This window comes from Muntiacus reevesi, chromosome 12, assembly GCF_963930625.1.
Source record: "Muntiacus reevesi chromosome 12, mMunRee1.1, whole genome shotgun sequence".
In the NCBI taxonomy this organism is placed as follows: domain Eukaryota; kingdom Metazoa; phylum Chordata; class Mammalia; order Artiodactyla; family Cervidae; genus Muntiacus; species Muntiacus reevesi.
The window spans coordinates 63,975,641-63,997,004 of NC_089260.1; the positions used below are offsets into that span (position 1 = coordinate 63,975,641).

The window sequence follows — 21,364 nt, forward strand, 5'->3', positions numbered from 1 at the left end:
ATATATGAATAGATGTTCATGTCATAAAATATTAAATATCAGTGAAACCAAAGGCACCACAGATAAATATGAACGAATATAAAACATACCATGTTGAGAGAAGATGAGATGGTCCAATCACTCCTTAGACCTAGATCTCTCTAGGTAGCAAAAGAACTAAAAGGAAAGACAAAACCCCAGAAGATTCCTTTTGAAAAGCTACCTATAAAATGTCCTTCTTTGAGAATCACATGCATACTAGCTATTTAGGAATAGCTTATGCATTTAAGCTGTTAAGGATATAAGGATTAAATCCTGCAATTCAGATTCAATTTCATTTAATTGCATATTCATGTTATATTCATTAATAGAAAAAAATAACAATTTCCAGAAAAATACCAGGGAACTGGCCCACTAAGAAAACTGAGGAGGATCTTGGGCACATTTGTGTTAAACACTGGCTCTAGGCCAGAAATCACCTTGAAGAAGCAGAGACTTCAACTGCTGCTCTAGAAACTATACTTCACCTTTACAGGAACTGATGATGCTACCAGAACTTTTAACTCCAAAGCCTCATCTTGCGTAAAGGATCTGCACCTAGTACACGCCCTCACAGAGCTGGTGTCTGAACATGATGTTCACTGATAGTCTACAGACAGTCCCAAAGTCTCCAAGTTCACGTTGCTAGTGGATATACTTTGGAGGGAGCAGTAGTATCACCACTTCACTTCTGCCCTCCAAGTCTTTCACACATCCATCTGCTGGTCTGAAGACAGAACACATCCAAATATCTGGCTCCAAAAGAATTTAGGAAATACAGGTTTTGGCTTTCTGGCGTCTACTATATAGAGGGACACACCAGAAAGACTGGAATTAATGGTGGACACCAAGCTACCATACCCACTGTAAGAAATCTTCTTAAGATCTAAGGCCAAAGAGACAATAGGTAGTGAGGCAAAAGGGAGATGATTTTGCTTCCTAAAAGCAGTTTTGCATGCCTTGACTAGAAAACTTCTGATCTCCGTTTCAATTCTGATAGTCTTTGATTTATCCGTCTGAAACAACTTCCTGCAGTGATTAAAAAAATACTATACTGGCAATATAGTAATCACCCTATATCATTCCGATTAGGGGATAATGCTTTTTGCTTTGTTGGTAGGTCTCTACAGATGTCCTTCCCTTTTGGCTCAGAGGGTAAAAATCTGCCTGCAATGCAGGAGACCAGAGTTTGATCTCTGGGTTGGAAGGATCCCCTGGAGAAGGGAATGGAAACCCTCTCCAGTATTCTTTCCTGGAGAATCCCATGGACAGAGGAGCCAGAGAGGCTGTAGTTCATGGGATCACAAAGAATTGGACACAACTGAGGAACTAACACTTCCACTTTAATAGATGTCGGATTCCCAATTTAATAAGATTGTACTCTAGCCTCCACATGTCTAAAGTAAGACATTTCTACCCTAATTTTTTTTTCTGCCTTGGAAATTCTCATCTACTCCATATTCTCAAGACGGAGGACTGTTCACAGAGTCAGACAGAAAAAGGAGGCCAAAAGTCAAACAGTCAAATTATAAGATGAATCAGGAAATAAAGAGCATAGACATGGAGAGGAACTGGAAAATTTGGTATTATTCAGCAAATTTATCTAAGTTCTCAAGATTAATTTTACTGGAACAGTTGTCTTGAAGTGTGAAATGGATTAACCTGATTTGAGGCAACAATGCCTGAAACACAAGATCAAAGCAGAACTATTCTCAAAATGATCCTTTTAAAATTTCCATGTGAGGAAAGATACTAGAAGTAAAGCAGTGGGTGGGAAAAAAAAAAAAAATTTCAGTGAGGTTCAAATGAAGAGTCTAAGTCTCGGCAGCCAACTGTATCCAATTTAATAGATCTGTAGAGGGACCTAAGAATATATATTTAGTAAGGACCTTACTTCATCCTAGTACAGGTGTTCCTTTATCCACCTTTGGAGAAATACAGTTCTAGAGTTGTAAGAGTGGTGGCCACTTTTCCCAGGTGGCGAAAAGAATTTGTTTTTTTTCCCCAAAGCAAACAGGGTTTATTCTGTACACAGGGCCAGGCCCATAGCCCTGGGATCAGGGTTCACTTGAGAGTTCAGCGAGTCCAGCTGGGGTCAGGCTCTCTCCTACTCATCTGGGGACAGGACACAGTGGCCCAAGGCTTCCTTCTGCCAGGGAAGAGCTCAGCCGCCCGCACACAGAGCTGTCCAAGTCTGGAGATTCATTTCTGTCTCAGCTTTTTGATGAAAGACACCTCATCCCGATTCCGGATACCATAATCTCGGAGTTTCTTCCAGTCTTCTGTGAGCTTCTCTCCCGCGGAGGTCAAGTGGTATGTCCTCCACACGTAGGACCAGCTGATGTGCTGAATGCCTCCCTCGCGCTTCTGCCTGAGCTGCACGTATCTCTGGATGGCCTTCTTCAGGTCCAGGACTGTGGCGTTCTGGACCACAACCACAGGCATAACTTCTCCATCCATCTTGCACACTCGGACTGTCATTGCTTGGCCGTATTCTAATGCTATTTGGGAATTAACCTCTTCTAAAGTAACCTGAATCGGAAGGTCGCAGAGCACCGGGTCCTGCACAACTATGGCCAGGCCCTCCTGGAACACGTCCACCGCCTCGGAGTGCGGCAGCGCCTCCTCCTCCTCCTCCTCGTCGTCCTGCGGCTCCGGCCGCGCAGAGACCCGCGGCTCCTCCAGGGCGCCGGATTTCCGGCCGGCCCGAAAAGAATTTTTATAGAGACAGGGAACTAGGAAGGACACATTAATAGTCTTGTCAACAAAAATCATGGACTAGGTCTCAAAGTGTGGTCCAGAAGAGGTGCTCTTTAAAATGCTCTTTAAAATGTGCTCTTTAAAACACCTTCTCCCTCAGAGACACTGAGTCAGAATTTCTGAAGTGTGGCTGTTATTCAACTCAATCAGAATTCATGGTAGAATTTGAAAATCACTGCCACAGATAATGTAGAAGACACTGTAATGTTATTTTCCAAAAACTCTTACTTCATTGTGGGAGATTCATGGACATTGATACACTTTATAATGCAATATCTAGCACTGACTACATACTAATTTAATACTAAGTAAATTGATAAACACTGAGTAAAATATCGGTCTTTCTTTCCATTTCTATATATAAGTGAAAGTCGCTCAGTCATGTCTGACTCTTTGTGACCCCATGGACTATACCATCCATGGAATTCTCCAGGCCAAAATACTGGAGTGGGTAGCCGTTTCCTTCTCCAGGGGATCTTTCCAACCTAGGGATCGAACCCAGGTATCCAGCATTGCAGGCGGATTCTTTACCAGCTGAGCTACCAGGGAGGCTGCATTGATTTTACTGTTCATATATATATATATATATATATATATATATATAATTCATATATGAACAATAAACATGTATATGTTCATACATATATTAATGTGTATATATGAAATCATATGTATATGGCTTTTTCATATATACATACATACACATTAATGTATGTATGAACATATGCATGTTTATTGCTCATATATGAGTAATATGTATGTATGAACAATGAAGCCAATGTAGAAGTAGCCATCTAAAACAGCATTTTACCTGGTCAGTAATCTCAAATCTAATTGCTGAAGAATTATCTAGAAGATATAGTGAGTTAATCCTTGCAGAGTTGAATGCTAGGAGAAATTCTTGCCAAATTATTGTAATGATGAAAATTTGAAGTGGTAGTCTATTCCCACAGTCTTTATGAATAAATCTATTACTATACTATGTACTGATCTTATGAAGATATCCAATGGAGAAGATTGTCATCACTGAGGAAAAATTTCTTGCCCCAAAACAAAATACAGTGTCCTTTGCTTATTTGTATACCAGAGAAAAAGACTGTTATAGCCAACACTTGTGGCTCCAGCTTTAAAACAAATTGAAAGGGAATACAATTGTGTTTCAACATTGTGTTGTTTACTATGTCTGTTAAAAACTCCAGATGAAATTCTGAACTTTTATTCTAGTCTTTTTGTTAAGATTATTTTGTTCTCCATCAAAACCATAAGTGTGTTGCAAAATTCATCTGCCTTCACTGATCCTAAATGTAACTACATTAATTCAAGCTGATAGCCGCATGCGAACATAAAGCTGATGTCATTTATGAACAAGCACCTTAGCATACTGTTTTAACAACTTATTCTTCTCAGCTTGACAAATATAAACATTTATATTCCAAAGTAATTTACATTTAAAATCCCATGCCAACAGCTGATAAGAGAAGATAGAATATTGAATTTCAGCACATAAATAAGCTTTTCCAAAACAACAAAGAGAATTCTAGTAATGGCCTTCATTTAGCCAGTGTGTTTCACCCTTTGAGAATTCTAACTAGCACACTTCACAAAAACATATTGGAGAAGTTTGTACACTTTATAAACAAAAAGATGATGAATGTGCACTACATCTACACTGATTTTGTATGACAGGTTATTTGAACTGAGAATTTTAATTGGCTTATGTTCCACTGTCTCATTTTTAGGAACTTACGCATGGAGATAAACTTCAGAGCTATTTATATTAGAGCTTGGGAGGAACAAAGAAGTCTGAATTTACAACCAGGGGAATAAAAATATATGTGTCTATAGTTATAGGACCATACCTAGAATATGGACTTTTTGTAAATGGCCAAAAAGCCTTGTGCAAATGTAGAAAACTATTAATGTCCCACATTTTAAAAAGTGATTTGAGCATTTGGATCTCAGTGAGTAGAGGGCATGTTGTTGTCAGAATTCTTGATCAAATCAACTACCAGAGTAATGAAATCTATATAGTAATAGAATTGTAGTACTAGAGAATTTAATAAATGGCAACTAGATTTTTAATAAAACATTTTTGGACTGGCAGTGAAGGCTTGTGTAAAGTGCCAAGGTTTTGAAGTGAATCAACACTGGCTTCCAATCAGGTTTTGCCACTGACATTGTGATTATAAGCTATATGTTGTGTGCCAATGAACTGGTGTGACCTTAGGGAAATGTTTTATATCTTTAAGCTATTGTTTGTTTTTCAATCTATGAAATATAAATAATAACAGTAAAAGTAATAACATCTATTTCAGAGGGGTGTGTTACAGTAATAATTAAATAAAGTAACAAATATACTCATGGCGCTTAGAACAATGTTTGGCAAAGAGTAAAGTTTCAACAAAAAGGAGCCAAAAATATAACCAATTATTTTCTAAGCCTAACCTAAGATCTATTCCTCTTAACCAACTCATTTGAAAAGACCCTGATGCAGGGAAAGACTGAAGATAGGAGGGGAAGGGGATGACAGAGGATGAGGTGGCTGGATGGCATCACTGACTCAATGGACATGAGTTTGAGCAAGCTCTCGGAGTTGGTGATGGACAGGGAGGCCTGGTGTGCTGCAGTCCATGGGGTCACAGAGAATCAGACATGACTGAGCGACTGAACTGAAGACCTATTCCCCTTAAAATGTAACAATTTAGAGAAAAGATAAAGATAAAGAAATTACTTCAAAACAGGATAGTAATGATAGGATGTAAAAGAGGTTAATGAAAGAATAAAATTTTTAAAAGGCTCATTAAATTGGCAAAAGCAAAAATGTCCTACTCTAACAAGTGTTGACAATAGTGGGGAGTAACATAAGTACACAACACACACAGACACACACACAGACACACACACTCTTGGTGGAAGTGCAATCGGTAAAACCACTTTGGAAAACAATTTGATATTATCTCAAAAAGTAAAATATGTACATACCCTTAGAGTAAGTAATTTCACTTCTAAACGTATAATCTAGAGTTCCTTTTATATATGTATACTGGGAGCATGTATAAGAGTGTTCTTTGGAACCATGTTCATAAAAAAAAAAAAAATCAAAGCTCAAAACAAAGTTTCCATCAAAAATAGAACAAACCATAAATTATGAAAAATTCATAATACAGCACATTATAAAAGGGTAAATTTGCATTTTCAATGTTTTGATTTTCTTATCTTGCTCTATGGATTGTTGGGTGTTCTGGCTGGCTGAGTACTGGGAGGTGGATTTGATCCCCTTGAAACCTAGGGTGATTTTGTTAAAGTCGATCTAGAATAGTTTTCATTTTAGAGATGGTTCAGCAGCAGAATACATATTTCTCTCAGGCTCAAACATGACATTCATCAAGACATACCACATTCTGGACCAAAAAACATTTTAAACAATTAGAAAAATTGAATCAATAGTTAATAACATTCTAAAACAGAAAGCACCATGTTCATACTTTCACTGGCAAATTCTATCAAATCTTTAAGGAAGAAATTGTACCAATTCACAATGCTCTTTTCAGGAGAATAAAAAGGGACATTTCCTAACTCATCTATGAGGCCTGTGTTATCCTAATACTAAAGTCAGATAAAGATATAAAAAGCAAGAAAAACTATAGACGATATATTGACATTTCAATTGTGTCCGACTCTTTGCAAGTGTATGGACCATAGCTTGCCAGGCTCCTCTGTCCATGGGATTCTCCAGGCAAGAATGTGTGTGTGTGTTTCCTCAGTCGCGTCTGACTCTTTGCGACCCCATGGACTATAGCCCACCAGGCTCCTCTGTCCATGTAATTTTCCAGGCAAGAATACTGGAGCGTGTTGCCATTTCCTCCTTCAGGGGATCTTCCTGACTCAGGCATCACACCTGTGTCTCTTGCATCTCCTGCATTGGCAGGCAGATTCTTTACCACTGCTCCACCTGGGAAGCCGCCAGGTGAGAATACTGGAGTAGATTGCCATGCCTGCCTCCAGAGGATCTTCCCGACCAAGGGATCATCTGAACCAGTGGCTCCTGAATTGCAGGCAGATTCTTTAACACTGGGCCACTGGGAAAGGCCCATTTCGTGAATACAAATGCAAAAATCCTAAACAAAATATTAGTAGGTTAGATCTTACCATTTATAAAAAGAATCATACATCATGGGATTTATTCCAGGTATTCAAGACTGATTCAGCATTTGAAAATCAGTTGTTGTAATCCATCACATCTAGAGGCTGTAGAAGAAAATCCAAGTGATCATATGAATAGATGCACAAAAATCATTTGACAAAATCTAACACCCATTAATAATAATAAGTCTCAGAAAACTAGGAATAAGGGGAACTTCCTCAGTTTGATTTTTTTAAAAATTTATAAAAAGTCTACAGATAACATGATACCTAACAGTGAGAAACTAGATGTCTTCCCTGTAAGATCAGAAGTAAGATAAGAATGTCCCCTCTTACCACTCCTAACATTGTATTAAAGGTCCTACTAATGAAATTAGAAAAAGAAAGGAAGCAAAAGGTATATGGATTGAAAAGGAAAAAATGAAACTGGTTGCAAATGGCATGATCATCTATGTAGAACATCTGAAAGAACTGACAAAACAGCTCATGGAACATATAAGTGATTATAGTAAGGTTAAATGTTACAAGGTTAATTCAGAAAAGCCAGCTATTTTTCTATATACTATTAGCAATGAGCAATTGAAATCTGGGATTAAAATAACAGCATTTACATTAGCACCCCAAAATGAAGTGTCTAGGTAAAAACCTGGTGAAGTATGTATAAGATCTATGTGAAAAAAACTGAAAAATTCTATTGAAAAATACCAAAGAATATTTAAATAAATTGAGAGACATCCTATTTGTGGATAGGAAGACTCATTATCACTAAGATTTAGTTATTCCCAACTTGAAGCAATGCAATCCCAATCAAAGTTATAGCAAATTAATTTGGGGGTGTTGACAAAATAATTCTAAAGTTTGTATGGGAAGAAAAAGACCCTCAACGACACAATACTGAAGTAGAAAAATAATGCTGGAGGACTGACACTACTCCAGATTTTCCATAAAGTTACAAGAATCAAAACTGTGTGGTATTGATGAAAGGACAAACAGATCTACGGAACAGAACAGAAAGTCTTGAAATAGACCTATTCATAGTGTTGGACTTGACTGAGCGACTTTCACTTACTCACTTATAGTCAACTGATCCCTGACAAAAGAGCAAAAGCAATTCAATGGAGAAACAATGGTCCTTTTGACAAATAGTGCTGGAATGACTAGACATCCACTGCAGAATGAAAAAAAAAAAAAATCTCAACTCCGATCTTACATCTTTCACAAAAATTAACTCAAAATGGATCATAAACCTAAATGTAAAATGCAAAAATATAAAACTTCTATAAAACAGGAGAAAATCCAGACTGCCTTGGGTTTGGTGATGAGCTTTTATTATAATACAATATTAAGGTACAAGATTAGGCAGTGAGAACAAAAACCTGAATTGCAAATCTAATTCTACTACCTCAGTGAGGAGCCCTGGAGCAGCAATTGCCTATTGGGAGACATCCTGTGTTGAGTAGAGATAGCCAGGATCAACTGTCTTGCCATGCTCCGTATTTGGCTAGGAACTTCCAAGATAATAGTCAGTCCTTGAAAACTGAGGCAGATTCTAAAGGCACTAACAGCCAGAGTCTGCCCAGTAATTGTATTCCTTGTAATGGAATGGCAAAGTCTTTCTTCGATGAAGATCCAAGCAGGGACCTTTGTGGCTGCCCAAGTATGTTGGAAATGTCAAGAACTGGCCATCAGAATGAATATTACACTTTAAAATGCCATTCAGATGTCCCAGTTCAGAGCCTAGTTCTTTGATTCCTGATTTCTTTCATGTCCCAAACACATACCTGCCAGCCCATCAGGGAATCTTTGTCAATACATATTTGTTTGTCTTGGCAAATATTGGACTCTCTATCCTGAAGCTAATTATCAGAAGAGCAATCTTTGGCTGGATACCCATGTCTAACCATCTCACCAGTATTGTTAGTATTATCCACACATTGTGTAGTCCTCTCTCTAATTACAGTTTAAACAAGTGCAATTTGGAACTAGCCTTGAGGAATATTCATTTCAATTTTATGTGAAAAGAGCGATTTTTCATGCAACATGCTTTTTTTTTTATTTCATGCTTCCTTATCCAGAGATAGTCTTTGGTCTTTTTGATAACTACATTGCAATTTATGCGTTATCCTGTAATAATCTTAAAACATCAATTCATTATGTTTCTCTCATAGTTTCTACTCATGGAGCTTTTTATTGATCATAATTGTAACAAAGATGTATTCAGACGGACCTTAATTTTTAAGCTCCCTCTTCTCTCTGCCTATATCATGTCCTTCTTTGAAAAGCTCTGTGCTTTTTAAAATATAATTAAAATTCATTTTTAAAAAAAATGCAAAGGAACCACAACATACCAGTCATGCTAAAATTGTCTTCTACCATTTTAATCAAATATCACAACTGGGGTAGAGGAAAGGTGGGAAAAGATAATAATGGCTGCAGTCTAGGGAAGACAGAGAGTCTATACCTTTGTTAGTTTAGGTTGAGAAATTGTACTATGACTTCATAAACTATGCTTAAGGGCTTAGAAGTATTTGTCCAGTGAGGTCCAACTGATTATTATTAAGGAATATTAAGAATAGAGAGGTCAAAATGACTGGGACAAAGATAAAAACCAAACCAATGGCTTTAGGGTAGAAGGACATTCCAAACAAGATATCCATTCTTGTAATGTTCATGCTGAAACTATAAGATAAAACATGCCACATGTACCTAAGACTAAGAATCTCTTGTAGTATTTTGGGAATGTAATATCTGCCTTGAGTCCTATTGTCTTCTGCCTAGTAGAACAGGAAAACCATTCATTCTTGATAGCTGATAAAATAATGATCAAATAAATTAATTGATTTTATTAATACTAATCTATTTGTCCCTCATGCTACTTAACCCCACCTTCCACCTTTATCCTAGTCCTTATCCACATTCCTGGGTTTGAATCTGTAATTCTAAGCCCCAAAATTCTAGGGTTAGGCAGCCAATCTTAAACTTTCTTTCTAGATCTCCTAGTACCTCTATGACTTTTTGTTAGGCTAAGAGTTGAAAATTACTGTGATAGGGAATCTCTTTGGCCTGATTTCTACTCTTTTTCTAATTTAATTAGAAAGGTAAAAGTTTTAATGTTAGATGCCTTTCAAGGGCCAGCTCAAACCAAGTATCTCCAGAAAGCCTTTCTTAGCCAATACAAGGGAGAAGGCAATGGCACCCCACTCCAGTACTCTTGCCTGGAAAATCCCATGGACGGAGGAGCCTGGTAGACTGCAGTCCATGGGGTCCCTAGGAGTTGGACATGACTGAGCGACTTCACTTTACTTTTCACTTTCATGCATTGGAGAAGGAAATGGCAACACACTCCAGTATTCTTGCCTGGAGAATCCCAGGGACGGGGGAGCCTGGTGGGCTGCCATCTATGGGGTCGCACAGAGTTGGACATGACCGAAGCGACTTAGCAGCAGCAGCAGCAGCCAATCCAAGCACATGATGGTTTGTTTTTTTCTTTTAAGAACTTGCACTATAGAATCCAAAACTAGAATATGAATTGATCACTTTTCACGTATTATTTCATTAACTTAAACCCTACCTCAAACTTTTGACACCAGGGTCAATTTATTTCTGACACAAAACTAGTTAGTTTGAATTAATGAAAGTAAACTTTATTCTGAAGGATTTCTTGAAATGCCCCTGGGATGGTGGTTCTTAACAAGGACATGTGAGATTCAGCTTTAAGAGTTTTCCTAAAAGACCTATGATGACCAGGACATCTCTTGAGAGATTTTGTTTCAATAGATCTGAGGTAGAGAGCCTTTGGTGTCTGTATCTTAAAAAAAAAAATTCTCACATAGTAAATATGTACACCCCTGGCTGAAAGCTACCTCTTTAAAGCTGCTGGAAAATGTTGATATGGTTTCAGTTCCCAGAGTGATATGGTTTTCAGTTTCCTAACTACAGCTGCCATATTTAGTAAATAAAATTATAGGGTATCCAGTTGAATTTTAATTTAAAATAAACAACAAATAATTTTTAGCATGAGTATATCCAAAACACAGCATGACTTATCTGGTGACACTAATCTGGACTGATATGCAGGCCCATACTTATATGGAAGTTATATGTATGATTGAAGTTTTACTGCAAATCATTAGGAACATGGCTACAGTCCATGTGGTCACAAATCATCAGGAACAGGAGGAATCAATTAAAAATTGTGCTAAGAAAAAAATTATTCTTAGGCAAATAAATTAAAATTAGAGAACTACCACACACTGTAAATAAAACTTTATCACAGATTGATTGAATTTTAAAACCTTTAGAAAAGAATATGAGAATATTTTATGTCTTCAGGATAGGTGTCAGTGTCTTTGGAAAAGACACAAAAGAGGCTAAGAAGAAAATATTGATAAAATCAACTATAATAAAATTAAGAATTTCTGTTTAACAAAAGACACTACAAAGAAAGTGAAAGGACAAAGATAAAATATTAAATCACATATGTTCAACAAAAAGATTAGCAACCATGATGGAAAGAATTCTCAAATCAACAAGAAAAAAAAAGTAGAAAAAAGCAGACTTTAAAAGGAAACTCAGAAAACAGAAGTTCATAGAAAATAAATATGCGAGTAGATGCCTATTCTACTGTTTGAAGTGTTGATAGATATGGCCATTAAAAATAATAATTAACAATAAAGTCATTTTGGGAGTCCCAGGTGGTGCAGTAGTAAAGAATTCACCTGCCAAGGCAAGAGATATAGGTTTGATCACTGGGTCAAGAAGAGTCCTTGGAGGAGAAAATGGCAACCCACTGTAGTATTCTTGCCTGGAGAATCCCATGGACAGAGGAGCCTGTTGGGATATAGTCTGTGTGGTCACAAAGAGTCAGACTCAACTGAGCATGCTCACACAATGTCATTTATATCTAATAGACTGGCAAAAATCAACAAGTCTAACAATATCAAATGTTGATGATATGGAGCAATTTAAATATTGATGAGAAGGTGAGGGTGGGATGTTTTGAAAGAACAGCATGTATATTATCTGTGGTGAAACAGACCACCAGCCCAGGTGGGAGGCATGAGTCAAGTGCTTGGGCCTGGTGGGCTGGGAAGACCCAGAGGAATCAGGTGGAGAGGGAGGTGGGATGGGGGACCGGGATGGGGAATACATGTAACTCTATGGCTGATTCATATCAATGTATGACAAAACCCACTGAAAAATAAAAATTAAAAATTAAAAAAAAAAATAAATAAAATAAATAAATATTGATGAGAGTGTATACTGATAAAAAATCTTTCTAAAAATAATTTCACATTACTTTGCAAAGTTGAAAATTATAATGCTCTATGATTCCAGAATTCCAATTCTAGTAATAGATCATATAGAAATTCTTGATACATAGCTCAGAGCAACTCTCTTTTTTTTCTTTTTGCCACACTACACAGCATGTAGGATCTTAGTTCCTCAACCAAGGACTGAGTCTGTGCCTCCTGCATTGGAAGCACAGAGTCTTAACCACTGAACCACCAGGGACATCCCTCGAGAAACTCTCTTTAACATGTTTACCAGAAGTTTTCAGAACTGCTTGCAATAAGAAAAATACCATAGTAAATAAATGCACCATAGTTACAAGAACCACCATACATGAGCTGGAGACACAGAATGTTGAGCTAAAAAAATATATCTCAGAAGACTCTATTTAGTATGATACTCCTGAATGAACGAAATAAACAAAATTAAATATAAGAATATTTACACATTTGATAAAAATTATTGGGGAAAAAGACAAAGGTATTTAATGCTAATTTCAAGAGAGTGATTACCTCTTACTCAGAGGCCAAGAATGAAATAAAAGAGCCAGAGTTGCATGTAGATAGATACAATAATACCAGTAAAGTTTTAAATTGTATGCTAGAATCTTGGTGTTCATTTTATTGTTATGGTTTATAACAACATATATGGTAAGTATATTGTGTTCTATTGATCTAATATCCCAGAATAAACTGACATCCTTCATTTTAATTATTCAATTTCATTACAAAAGGTTTCCCAAGTTCAGTTCAGTTCAGTCCAGTCTCTCAGTCATCTCCGACTCTTTGCGACCCCATGAATCACAGCACGCCAGGCCTCCCTGTCCATCACCAGCTCCCAGAGTTTACTCAAACTTATGCCCATCGAGTCGGTGATGCCATCCAGCCATCTCATCCTCTGTCGTCCCCTTCTCTTCCTGCCCCCAATCCCTCCCAGCATCAGGGTCTTTTCCAATGAGTCAACTCTTCGCATGAGGTAGCCAAAGTACTGGAGTTTCAGCTTCAGCATCAGTTCTTCCAATGAACACCCAGGACTGATCTCCTTTAGGATGGACTGGTTGGATCTCCTTGCAGTCCAAGGGACTCTCAAGAGGTTTCCCAAAGTAGGTGCTAAAGGGACAAATCACTGTAAGAAACACATTTTTCATATTCTCAGAGAAATGTTAATATGTCTCACTCTGATTATATATTTTTTCATTTCCCTTATATTTCTTCTGGTTTTGCTTTATGTACTTTTGCTTCTTTATTGTTAGGTGTCTAATGGTTTATGATATACATCTTCTTTGTGAATTGTACCTTTTATCATTAAAAATATTCATCTTTGCTTCAACAAAAAAAATTTTTAAAAAGAAACACATTTTTCATTGTGACCTAATATACATATATGCACATATTCCTAAAATAAAATGTATTTTAAGTTTTTGTATTAAATGATATATTATTTGCAATGGAATCTGAAATATTTTACACTATTCTGTTCTTTAATGTCTATATAGCCTGCTCAAATGACTTCATGATTCACTTCTGGGTCAGAACCTACAGCTGGAGAAATGCTGCTCCGCAACTGACCAATTTTGTTGACTGTTAACAAATATTAGTTAAGCAAAGAATCTGTTGTCTAGCAAGCTAAGAAATTACAGATTAGATAAGCTTATTTATTACAAATAAATAAGGCCCTCCTTTATTCTTAAATGACATGTATGTTAACATGCAACATGATTTTCCAAATAAGGGATCTAGTATTCAGTTTCTGAAATTTAACCCATCATGTAACAGTTTGTGGGACCAGTGCAGCAGAGAAGATACCTAAGAAATAGTTCATCAAGATAACATCTCCTTTTTCATTCTTTTCATTTCCTATCTCAAAATTCTTTATTTCACTTCTGATGTCCCCAAACACAACTAGTAATGATTAGGATACATGAAGCCTCAGTTCAGTTCAGTCGCTCAGTCGTGTCCGACTCTTTGCGACCCCATGAATCACAGCATGCCAGGCCTCCCTGTCCATCACCAACTCCTGGAGTTTGAAGCCTGCTGCTGCTGCTAAATCACCTCAGTCATGGCCAGCTCTGTGCGACCCCATAGACGGCAGCCCACCAGGCTCCTCTGTCCATGGGATTCGCCAGGTAAGAGTACTGGAGTGGGGTGCCATTGCTTTCTCTGGTTTGAAGCCTAGTTAGCGCTAAAAATACACCTAATTTAAAATGGTGAGATGCAATACTAGAACCATCGTCTAACCACAAAATTATTAGTGTCAAGAAACCTCCTATCTTCCCCAAAATATTCAGCGACACTCCTAATTAAACCTAATTTACCTGTATAAATTTTTAAAAAATCATTTCAAAATATTTCATTCCATCTGGTTGCCTATCCAATTTATTGATTTTTTACAATAGTTACCATTTTCTGCCTTTTAGGAAGAATCTATCAGGGTTCATTGATCTCAGCAAAATAGACTTTTGTGTAAGGACTGTTTATTATATATTGTAATTTATGTGGGGTAATGTGCACTAGGTTCCAAACAACTGACTTACAAATGACTTACAAATGCATTTTGGAGAGATTCATCAATAAACATGGCTCTGCCTAATACTCTGGAATCTTAATAGTTGAAACCATTACCAGTGATTAAATTCTTTTATGAGTATTTCATTTTGGAGAGGAGAGGAAAAACCTGAACCCCATAGGCTCTGGCAGGCTACCATAGCTGTAAAAGGAAACATTTCAGGAGCACACTTCTTGGTGAGGACCCCAGAAGAAGAGGGGAGGGTAGCAAAGACAAATTGCTTATTTCATATCATTTCTTTGTTTGCTTATTATTCTATGAGAAAATAGCCTGCTTCAAATAGACCATATGATGAGTCACGATCTTCTCATTTGCCTCCATACACGCTATGCGTGTGTGCCTGCTAAATAGCTTCAGTTGTGCCCTACTCTTGGCCATCCTACGGACTGTAGCCCCCCAGGCTCCTCTGTCCATGGGATTCTCCAGGCAAGAATGCTGGAGTGGGTTGCTACGCCCTCCTCCAGGGCATCTTCCCAACCCAGGGATCAAACCCATGTCTCTTGCGGCTCCTGCATTGCCGCAAGCCATCAACTCCTGCTTTATTGCTGAGCCATCAGGGAAGCCCCAGGAGTCTCAGGGTTATTTGGTTTAGGACTGATCATTCAAAGATCATAAATATATATTTACTCATAAGTTTTGACTTCAGAACTTTGACTTTCATGGTGATAAGCCTCTGTCATCCCCCAACTCATGTTGTACTGGAGCTACATTTATGGGCTGATGAGAGCTGTTCACGCTTATCTTTCCCCAGGTTGACTTGGTATCAGCTATGCAGGGAATGTTTACACCACAGAAAGTGTCAAATGCTACAAACTGAATCTTTTTTTGGTGAATCAGTTTGCCAGCACATAGTATCTGACACAGACCACTTAACCTGTTTTACCACAACTGTATGACATCGTGCAAGTTACTGTGTTCTCCACTTTAAAAGAAGAACAAGTCCTACTCTTCTCTTCTTGGACCACAGAGGCACTCTGAGGCTCAGACAAATCTCTGTGCACATGTGTTGTAGAAGGCAAAAAAACATGCAAATATGAATTGTTTTTATCTGAATTAATTCTGCCTTCTTTAACACCTATTTCTGAGCTGCACCCTGTAATGTGCCCTTTTATTTGGTTTCCTTTGTAATAAAGCGTCACTTTTGCAGCTCCAACGGAGATAGGCCTCGAGCTATTTAAGCCCTTGCGTCATTGCCTCCCACTGGTTCTGAGCTAATCTGCGTAGCAGATGTTGACCAGTGCAATGAGATGGAAGGGATGCTGTGCCAAGTCTTGATCTAGGTTTCAGGGCCTGCAAGCTTCCGCTTTCACTTTAAGTTAGACATAATGCAAGATATTTTCATGATGTGAAGGAAACCAAGCTAGGCACATGGAAAGATTAAGTGAAGAAAGATGGAGGTGCCTTACCAACCATGCCAACAGACACAGGAATGAAGACGCCATCTTGGATGTTTCAGTCTAAGACATACAATGTAGAGCTGAAAAGAAGCTATCCACATCAACCGCTGCCCGCATTACAAAACTGTGAGCAAACAAATGATTCTTTTTGTCATTTTAAGCCACAAAGTTTTGGAGTGGTTTGTTTTCTGGTGACAGATAATCAAAATATTCATTAGTCTTCTGGAAATAAGCATGATCTTCACTTTTCAAATGAAGAAACTGAGGGCTCAGAAGTGGTGGGTAGCTTTCTTATGCTCACAGAGCAAGTAAGTGTTGGATTTAGGCTAAACTTTTGGTGTCCGTATGCTTTCCACATTACTTCATTCACTGATTTCCTGATTGTGCAATAAGCTTCATTTTGAGGTTATCTTTCTCCATGGTGATTAGTCTAGGACTACATTACAGTTGCTGCCTAACAGTGGTCTTGGGAGGCTACAGAGGTTTGGGGAAAGAGACAGAGAGAGAGCTGTGTTGTAATCCTAGACTAATCGTGTTAATCAGGATTTTGTACAGAGAAACAGATTACCAAGGTGTGTGTGTGTGTGTGTGTGTGTGTGTGTGTGTGTGTGTGTGTGTGTGTGTGTGTGTGTGTGTGGAGAGAGAGAGGTTTAAGGAACTAGCTCATCCAATTATGGAAGCTGTTAAGCTTAAAATCTGCAGAGTAGCCTACAAGCTAAAGACCCAAGGAAGAACCAATACTGCAGTTTGAATTCAAAGCCTTCTCCTGGTGAAATTCCCTCTGACTCAGAAGAGGTTGAAAGTGAAAGTCAAGTTGCTCAGTCATCTCTGACTCTTTGCAACCCCATGGACTGTAGCCTACCAGGCTCCTCTGTTCATGGGATTTTCCAGGCAAGAATACTGGGGTGTGTTGCCATTTCCTTCTCCAGGGGATCTTCCTGACCCAGGGATCAAACTTAGGTCTCCCATGCTGCAGGCAGACTCTTTACCATCTAAGCTACCAGGGAGGCTCCCCAGAAGAGGTTAGTCTTTTCTTCTACTTAAATCTTCAGCTGATTAGATGAGGCCCACCCATATTATGGAGGGTAATCTGCCTTAAAGTCCACTAATTAAGATGTTAATGTCAAAAAAACACCCTCACAAAAACAGCCAGAGTAATGTTTGACAAAATATTTGGACACTGGCCCAGCCAAGTTGGCATATAAAATCAAACATCACACTAGTCATTCTGAAGTTGTGAGGACTTGGATCAGTCATGTAATTTTTTTGAACCTCAGTTCTTTCCTTAGTGTGATGGGCATAGTCATACTTTCTTCACAGAGTTATATGACTAAATGGCGTAAAGTGTATTCAGCACTCAGTACAATGTAGGGCACGTGGTTAGTTTATGTGGTGATGGGCATTGCAGGCTATGTGAACATAGTACTTTTACACTGCACTTTTAAGAAATTGTTTCAGAAAGGAACTACTACTGTGAGGCATTTTCTTGCTTTGTTTCACAAGGCTCTTTTGGTAGAGAAAGGCAGCGTGAACACAGCAGGAAATGACCTGAAATGCATAGATCACATTACATTGCAAAGTTACTGTGGTCTCTTCATAAAGTGGGTTAAATAACACATTATTTTTTTCTTCAAACCTCTCTTTAAAGAAGAAAAATGCCTCCTTCATTCAAATTGCTTTCCACTTTAAAATGTGTGACCATAAATCCCCGATCACCTTAGCAACTCCAGCCTTCCAGAACATTCTATATGCTGGTCTCTAATTTCCTCCTTTCTGAGACTGTACATTGACTAGGGCTGCCTTTCACTGAGTCAGACCCTCACCTGCCGTATCTGACCTCCCAATCCGGGTCGCCACTAGGTCCTCTTGTGCCCCAGTGACGTCCTCCATACACAAACTGAGACTTGCAGTTCCTACGACTTAATCCGTAGAGATTAAAGCTTTGATCTCTGCAAAAATGAAAATCCCCAGGAACTCTGGCAGGATGAAGGCGCTCAGAGAAGTTTACTTTAACACTATTGATGTGGGATGTGTGTGTGTGTGTGTGTGTGTGTGTGTGTGTATGTAATATAAACAAAGTGGTGCCTTTGCATAGGAAAAAGGGAAGAAAGTATCCAAAACATAAAGACAGACTTGCATGACTTAAAAATCTTACTTAAAGTTGGCTCTTCACTGAGCCTGGAGACCTAATGGGGGGCCCTTTGTTCCAGCTCCTCGGTAAATCCTGGGAGGCAGGTACTGCCACATGGAAACCAAATATTGTACACATTCTTTTAACATGGGAGGGGCAGCCTCAAAAGCTAGAGGAGTGCTCATTATTGAAAGAGTAAATTCCTTATTGACTAGGACTCCTACTGACCTTATAGTTTGTGTGTAGTTGAACCATTCACCCTCTAAGCAAAAAAAAAAAAAAAAAAAGAAAAATCACAGGGGAAGATTACAGATTCAGTCTCACACTGAGCCTTAACAGAGTGATGCATGTACTCTGCCTGGGTGTCTTTTAGCTGCAAGGAGGAAGGTTTTTCCTGGAGAGCCTCACAATGGTCAGCAAAAGAGTTGTATTAATACCTAAAATTCATGTAGCTCTTTAGACATTAATCCAATTGTCCCAGTTGATTCTCATACCAGTCCTACAAAGGAGGAAGGACAGAAGTGCTGGTTAATTTCACTTTCACAAATCCTAAGTACCTTGCCCAAACCCAAGACTGCTAGACCCAGAATATGAATAAAGTACCCCGTGTTTGTTCTGCTTTTATCATAATAACTTGAACATAGGACAGAGGTTGCAAATGGAAAGTCAACTGAAAGTGAGGAGTAAGCATTTCATTAAAAACCTTTGCTCTGAATAGAGAAAGAAAAACCTTTAGTTCCTCAGATACCACTGTGGTGATGGAATGATTGCACAGAAGGCCTGAGAATTTATTAGGATGTTTTCTTAGCTTCAGTAGCAGTCATAAAGGCACATATTTAAAAATAATAATGATATATCATTTTACACCATTAGATTGGCAAATTTTAAAATTTGATAATACAAAATATTGACAAGAATGATAATTCTTAAGAACTGTTGTACACTGCCAGTAGAAGTGTAAATAGATTTGACTACTCTGGAGAACAATTTGACGATATATAATAGAGTTGAAAACGTATGTACCCTGTGGTCTAGCAAATTCATTCCTAGAAAAAAAATGTTTTCTCTAGAAAAAAATGTCTATATATGTGTTTGAGGTGACATTTTATAAAACTGATCATTGTAGCACTATTTATAGTGGTTGAATTTGCATATAAAAACTGGAACAAACCTGTGACCATTCACTTTTTATTTATTCATTTTCTCATTTATTCATCCACCCATCCATCACCATCCATCCATCCATCATCCATCCACCCATCCATCACCATCCATCCATCCATCATCCATCCATCCATCCATCACCATCCATCCATCCATCATCCATCCATCCATCCATCATCCATCCATCCATCCATCCATCATCCATCCACCCATCCATCACCATCCATCCATCATTCATCCATCCATCCATCCATCATCCATCCATCCATCCATCATCCATCCATCCATCCATCCATCATCCATCCATCCATCCATCATCCATCCATCATCCATCATCCATCCATCCATCCATCCATCATCCATCATCCATCCATCCATCCATCAGCCATCCATCATCCATCATCCATCCATCCATCCATCCATCATCCCTTCACTTATGAGCATGTGCCTGTATGTGTGTTTATGTGCATACTATGTGCCAGGCATGGTTCTAGGTGCTGGACATGTAGCAATGTACAAGCTAAAATAAGACCTTGCTTTCATTTATATCTTGCTGGAAACAAGCAATAAACAAGGAAACAAATATATAATTTTAGTAAGGAAAAATGCTATGAAGCATAATTAAGAAGAGCAAAATCTAGAAAGTTATCTCAGTTGGAGAGAGACATCTTTTAGACTCATTGATCAGTTTAGGAGGTCTCTTTGGAAAGTCAATGTTTAAGTAGATTATGTGGCTACACCTGACAGGGGGAGCATGAATAAGAGAGAATCATTTGAAGGCCTGGGAGTGAAATCCACAGGCACAGGGGTTCTGAGGTAGAAACACGTTTGGTAATTTCTAAAACTCAGATGTGTAGATGAAAATCAGAGATTCAAGAGGCATGGAGAATTTTTAAAAAGTTAAAGAGCAATTCAACTTATTGATGGCAGCAAGGGATTTTTAAATAAGGTGTCCAACTCAGTTCAACAAGCAATACAAGATAACAGAAAAGAAAAAAATGTCATCTATGTAAGTTATCATGGAAATGAGCCAAGAATATCAGTGATAACTGACATTTAATAACTGCTTAAAATTTGTCAAGTCCTGTGCCAATCTTTTTTTACATATTAACTCATTTAATTGTTTACAATAAATTTAATTGCTGTGCAAAAACAAATCTCTAATGTGGGTACTAGTACCATTGATTTACAATTGAAAAAATTAAGGTTTGAAATGTTTAAGAAGCTGGTCCAACATGACCTGGTTAGCAAACAGCAAAGGCAGGATTTGAAGGAAATGGCAACCCACTCTAGTATTCTTGCCTGGAAAATCCCATGGTCGGAGAAGCCTGGTAGGCTACAGTCCATGGGGTCGCAAAGAGTCGGACACGACTGAGTGACTTCACTCACTCCTTTTAGGCTTATGACCACTCCATCAAAAATCCAGGATTCTGGTGTTAGAAGACCTCCTTTCTCTCTTGGCAACCCAGGAATAAATAATATCCTCTGTTTAGACAACAGAGACTGAAAAATAGTCAGTCTTCAATCTGAAGAATAGTCTCTGTTTAGACAACAGCAATTTTGATTTCCATTTCTCCAGTGGTCATGCTCCCAGCCTATCTCCTTAACCTGATTATTTTAGATTACTGGTTCAAGAAAGGCCAGAACACAGAGCCGAAAGGTACACTTCTTTGTAGTCTAAAACTGTGTTCATAGGGCTGTCACTCTGAGTGGCTGAGAGTCTGCCCCGTCTTCCCCCAGTCTATTTTACCACAAACTCAGAGATTGTCCTTTGTTTGTCTCTGAAGAGAAACATCTGACCCTAACAGGCAGTCCCTGACCATTGGGCAGGGAGGACAAGAATGACAAATCAGTTTCATTTTACATGTTCACTCCAATCACTGGGTAGTGGCTG

The 21,364-nt window shown here is 38.3% G+C and overlaps 1 pseudogene; it reads right to left on the reverse strand.

Annotated features, from left to right (window-relative positions):
- Positions 1–2,137: 2,137 nt before the first annotated feature.
- Positions 2,138–2,793, reverse strand: LOC136144744 (U11/U12 small nuclear ribonucleoprotein 25 kDa protein pseudogene; annotated as a pseudogene).
- Between the last annotated feature and the right edge of the window lie 18,571 nt (positions 2,794–21,364).